The following is a 5,611-nucleotide window of genomic DNA, read 5'->3' as shown; positions in this document are numbered from 1 at the left end:
ACACCGGAGTACTTTGTCCCACGTTTAAGTATGCGCTGATACTTTCTTAGGATTAAAAGGAATTTAGCAGGGCGAAGGCTGTGATGTTGAAATGTGCTGCTGCTGTCAGGAGGCTCAGAGAAAAGATGCGGCTGAATAAGTGGACTACTTAAAACCGTTTTAAGGGATTAAGATCTGCAAGTAGACTGCAGTGAGAAGTTTTCATCTTAAATCTGAATTAAAATCAGATAGAATGTAGATGTAAAATAAAACATGTCAACTTTGCATTACTGCTTACATTTCTTACTAAGCTCAAAAACTACCTCATATGACAATTTCTCATTAGTTTAAGTTATTATAATTATAACATTTTTCGAGGAACTCTTATAATTATTAGCTGTGAAACAGATCACCAACTAAAATCCAACTAATTCCAGATATGCAATATGTTACAGCAAAGGTTCAGTAGCTAAAATCTGTATTTAACTAATTGTAATGTGAATTACCAAGGTGCACTGGTGTATTGTGGTATGTGTTTTGTATGTTGTGTTGTTTGTTTATTTCCACATTTACGATACTGAAAGCTGTGGACAAGAGCTGAAAATTAGCAATAAACTCTCTCTGCATCAGTTTCATACACTGTAATGGAAATGTGTTAAATTACATTGTACCTGTTACATGAAATAAATTTAAATGTGAGAAAAATGTCATTATTATGAGAAAGTTAGTTAAAATGTTTTACATTAATGACAAAAACTTGCATTTTTTGTGTGAATGCACTTTTGAAGAGATCATTATCATAACTCCCTGGTGGGTCTAAGACTCTGGTATGTTGTGCTTTTTTCTTTTGTTAGAAGTACTGTCTGATGGTTCGGACTTGATTTTCGGGTTAAGTGGGTTAAAACGGTTAAGGTTAGAGTTAAGTTTAGGTTAGGTGTTATGCCATTTAGGGTCCTCACAGAGATAGAAGCAACATTTGATACAAACATCTGTGTCCTACAAGGGACAGACGGTTAGTTCCCTCCACACACACACACACACACACACACACACACACACACACACCAGGGATCATAGCCGTTATATGAATGGACAGAGCTGTGTGACGTCACCCATTGGTTTGTGGAGATCAGAAATGAGTCGTCGATTTGCGTTTATGGGCGCAGCCATCTTGGTTGCGGATGTGACGATTTTTAGAGAAGAGGGCGGAGTGAGAGAGGAGCCACGACGGTGGGGCGGATATACAGTCTAGGGCGGGATCTGACTGACGTTAGCTGAGAGTTAGCAACACTGCTCTACCGTAAACCTTAGCTAACCACTTTCCTGGCAATCTGGTTGCAACTGCTGCTGAATAATTCAAGGTAAGATTTAGCTTCACTAGGTTTTACGTATATCTTTGTCCTATATAGTCTATGGTTATGTAACATATAAGAGTCACATTGCAAGAACGATCTGATTTACCAAGTAAATTTCTGTAACGTTACTTGCCGCAACTAGCTATGGTAAACATGCTAACGTGAATTTTTTTAATCGAAGGTACTTCTCGTAGTTAAACGTAGTGTCAGCGAAATGCTAACGGCGTGTCAATGCTTATCAGTGTAACGCTATAGCACATGTATAACCAAGTTTCTTATAACGTTTGGCTAACTGTAAAACCATAATGCACCAATAATGTGCTAGTTTGCCCTGTCAGTCATAGTTGGGGCATTTAACCTTGACATGCTTAAGAGCTAAGTAGCAGAAATAAGCTCCTTAATAAGTACAATTACACTAAAGAACAATAGACTGTTGTTGATTCATGTGTATTCTCCTGGATAATTAAGAAGTACAGTACATGCTAGTGTGCATAGATATTTACTATGGGGCTCAAATGGAAATGTGATTCTTTCTTTTTAGAAATAAGAGTGCTGAGAGCCACGATGGCATGTTACCCCCCAAATGCCCCAGAAATAAGCAATAGTATTAGTTAATTTCTTTTGCTTATATTGTATAACATTAAACTTTAATAGACTTTTTTACAAAAGCCAAGGTAACAAAGCATTTTAAATAGTGTGTAATTAAGAGTGCTGTCATTTATCCTTTTCTCTATAGCTTAAAATATTTGCTTGGCTGGTCTGCGTGGAAGAGACTTCCCCTTTCTTTTCCAGTCCCTACAAGGAAGAGCTGTCCCGGACGTCCTCCTTATTCACTGTGGCGGGAATGACCTGAGACATGTCAAGGGCGTCAACCTTGTTGCAGGGATGGAGGAGGACCTGCAGCACTCCACCTGCAGTATCGGGCATAGTAGCAAAGTGCTGTAAGATTTAAATGTTAAGCTGTATTTTTATATTTGATTTGTAATGTCAACCATTTCTACTGTAATTAACAGTGGGAGAGATTCAACGACCCTCTTTATATGCAGACATGTCTTGTGACAGTTAAGTTTGCCTTTACCTTAACCCACAGCAGTATTTATGTATGGAATTTACTTTGTAAAAGGTGAACTACATTATTTAATTCATATATTTTAAAAATCTTTAGTGTTGGTTAATGTTTTTTTAGTTGATGCCATTTCAATGTGAATAAAGGTCCTTCTAAAGCTACATTTGTTGTTTTTTGAAGTAACTATAAAGGAACATCCAGCATTGTAGTCATACAAGAAGACATTGGTAATTTATAGAATTTGTAATTGATTAAAAGTGTCTTTCTATTTGGCTTTAATACACAAATGTTACCATACTTGCTTTTCTGTGTATTTTGAACATTTTTAGTAGAAATTGAAAATGCACTAGGGGCTGTTAATCTGTGCAGGGCTATTGTAAAATCATAGCGTATGATCACAAATTGCAAAGGAGAATTAAACAACTTATAAATGTCAGTAATTAATGATTAAATCAAATGTATCAGGTACATTTGATTTAATCATTAGTTACTGACATTTTAAAGTATGGAAACTAAAAACCATAGGACATGCAATGTCAATATAATTCTAACAGTACATAAATACATAAAATATACAAGACCCTTTATGTGAAATTACCAAACATACTTTCACCGTGACTGTAGAGTATATTCATTATTTATATCCAGTTTATATTTATAAAAGTTTAATCCACAAAACTACTTAATGTTATACTACACCTCTCAAACTACAGCAGAAAACAAGTCAACCACCAAGAAAATGAACCTCTAACTACCAAGTGGCCAAAGATTGTCCATCCTTCCAGCAGAAGAGCTGAACCAAAAATGATTTTCTGGCATTTTACAATCAGAACAATATTGAGAACTTTGGATGTGGTCACACGCTCTGGTTTCCACATCAGATGAAATGGCACCATACGCCGCTCTACACAACAGGTCTTCCTTCTGGAGGCTCTATACACCAGGTCTCCTTCTGGAGGCTATACACCTCGTTCCTCTGGAGGCTCTGCTCATTCAGTTTCCAGGGGGATACTTTGTAGTTCCAGTTAAAAGACAAAAAGTAGTTAAGGCACGGTAGATCACACATTAATTTATAATTAGAGCTAATTTATGAGACACACTAAATATATTTAAATTAATAATACCTGCTTGTCTCTAAAAAACTGATCTTCCTCAAAGTGTGAACAGCAGACGTGACTTTCGTGGTTCCATTTGCTGGTCTCTCTCTCCCAGTTCACCAACCATTGCTTCAGCCTGGCCTCATCAAAAGGAAGTCTGTTAGGACAGAAATTCATGTTGTGCATTTAGAACTCACTCTCCAAAAGGTGTATACTATCAATTTACACTAACAAGGCACCACATCTGCTGTATGCATCTGTAATGAAATGATTGAAATGTATATTTAACAGATTAATATAAGTCATACCCCAACGAATCGTAAAATAATGTCTAATTGTTCATGTGCGCCATTTTACGCTAACAACTGACCCACTCCCCACCCGGAGACCTCCGTCTCCAAGTTAACGCGCTCCTCCCAGCTTAGTCGGTGTGATGGTGATGCGGGGTGGGTGCTGCCGCGGCGAGGGGGACAGGGTGCTGTAACCTCTGCCAGAAAGATCCGCAGCCCCGGACTGGGGGGGTGTGCAGGCCTCGCCATGGCCGTCTTTCGCCCGCCTGGGTACGTTGCCAGACTTCGGGATACTATATTGACTAAAAGCAGGTCTACGTTTGACGTACAAATCCGCCACACAAAATATGAGGGTATGTCTGAATCACACGCTGTTCCACGATGGTCTTACCACGTGCTAACAGGGTTTATGAATTTGAATATAACGAGCTACATCAGGCTTTGATTTTAAGCTAACGTTACCATTACATGCGCATCGATTAGCACTCATACCACCTATACAGATCAAAAGATCACAGGCGAGATCGGTGCTACCTTCTGTATTCGACTGTAACAATAAAATTTTAATACGTTAACAGACTGCATGCGTTTATACGGTTGCATAGCCTTATTGTTAGCCGCTAGCTTGCTTGCAAGGTGCAATCTAGAGCTAGCTAACTGATATTTATTGAGATGCTACGTTGGCTAACGAAAAACTGTATTAAAACAAATATAATTACTTACCGGAAAAACTGAACTGCCGATTCCTTGAGTGTCTTGCCGTGCAAACCGACCGCTGAACAAGATATATTATCCGACCAAAGTGTCACAGCCACAGCGATGAAACGTAGTCAACCCCCAAAATGAAGTGTCACTGCCGTGGACAAGCTTTGCTAACACTTGTATGATGACAGGCCGAGAACTGTCAACACATCATAGCCACGCCCTAAAACACCCCCGGCTTTATCGCGATTTTAAAATCAACGAGACCGTAATTTCAAAAATGAACATCATTCTGTATTGCGAATACTTAGAAACTAGCGATCGAGACCATAAACTCATTATGAAGTGTTACTGAGGTAATAAATCAAGTGAGAAGTGGCTCATTTCTCCATAGACTCTATTGAAACCAACCTCTTTTGCAACCATGCGTGTCGCCCTCTGCAGGAATTCAGATAGAATGCAGGTTAAGTACGTTCCGCCTGCATGGGTGCACCCTTTTCGAAACCGGATGCTCTGTCCACTTATATTAACGGTCTATGATTGGGATATGCAGAGAAGGAGTCAGAGTTCACAAACACAGATTGTCAGATGACACGTTTGGTGGCTGGATGGTCTAAATATTTGACTCCTAGGCTGATGAGTTTACACACACACACACACACACACACACACACACATATAAATGTATATACACGCACACACACACAAATTGATGTGGGGACTTTGAATTTCAGAAACTTTGTCACAAATATCTTAAAGTAAGTTAATTTGCTTAGATAAAACTAAGATAAAACTAGTAAGTTAATTTGCTTAGATAAAACTAAGATAAAACTAGTAAGTTAATTTGCTTAGATAAAACTAAGATAAAACTAGTAAGTTAATTTGCTAAAATAAAACTATTATTTTGGAAGGGCAAAGGGGAGGTGATGATCATGATTGCATGGTTAGGGTTTTAAAGGCCTGTGCACCCAATGATATCCTGACAGTTATAACTTCTAACATTAAAGGAGAATACCGGCCAATTTTTATGTTAATCTTAATCGCCATAAATATGCGAGCACTTTCGATTGAAAACCCCCCCGACTAGATGTGGTGCAGGCAACACTGAGTAGCTGCAGCTAC

At 38.5% G+C, this 5,611-nt stretch overlaps 1 long non-coding RNA gene across 1 annotated transcript in view; it reads right to left on the bottom strand.

Moving 5' to 3' along the window:
* The window catches only part of LOC116704697 (uncharacterized), a 12,422-nt gene that overhangs the window by 693 nt on the left and 6,118 nt on the right, over window positions 1-5,611 (bottom strand). The window contains exon 2 of the long non-coding RNA XR_004335760.1: window positions 43-45. This is a non-coding gene — a long non-coding RNA (uncharacterized LOC116704697). The remainder of the gene's footprint in view (window positions 1-42; window positions 46-5,611) is intronic.

The sequence above is a fragment of the Etheostoma spectabile genome, chromosome 16 (assembly GCF_008692095.1).
Source record: "Etheostoma spectabile isolate EspeVRDwgs_2016 chromosome 16, UIUC_Espe_1.0, whole genome shotgun sequence".
In the NCBI taxonomy this organism is placed as follows: domain Eukaryota; kingdom Metazoa; phylum Chordata; class Actinopteri; order Perciformes; family Percidae; genus Etheostoma; species Etheostoma spectabile.
The sequence above is the reverse complement of the archived record's forward strand: the minus strand, read 5'-3'. Positions and strand labels throughout refer to the sequence as shown.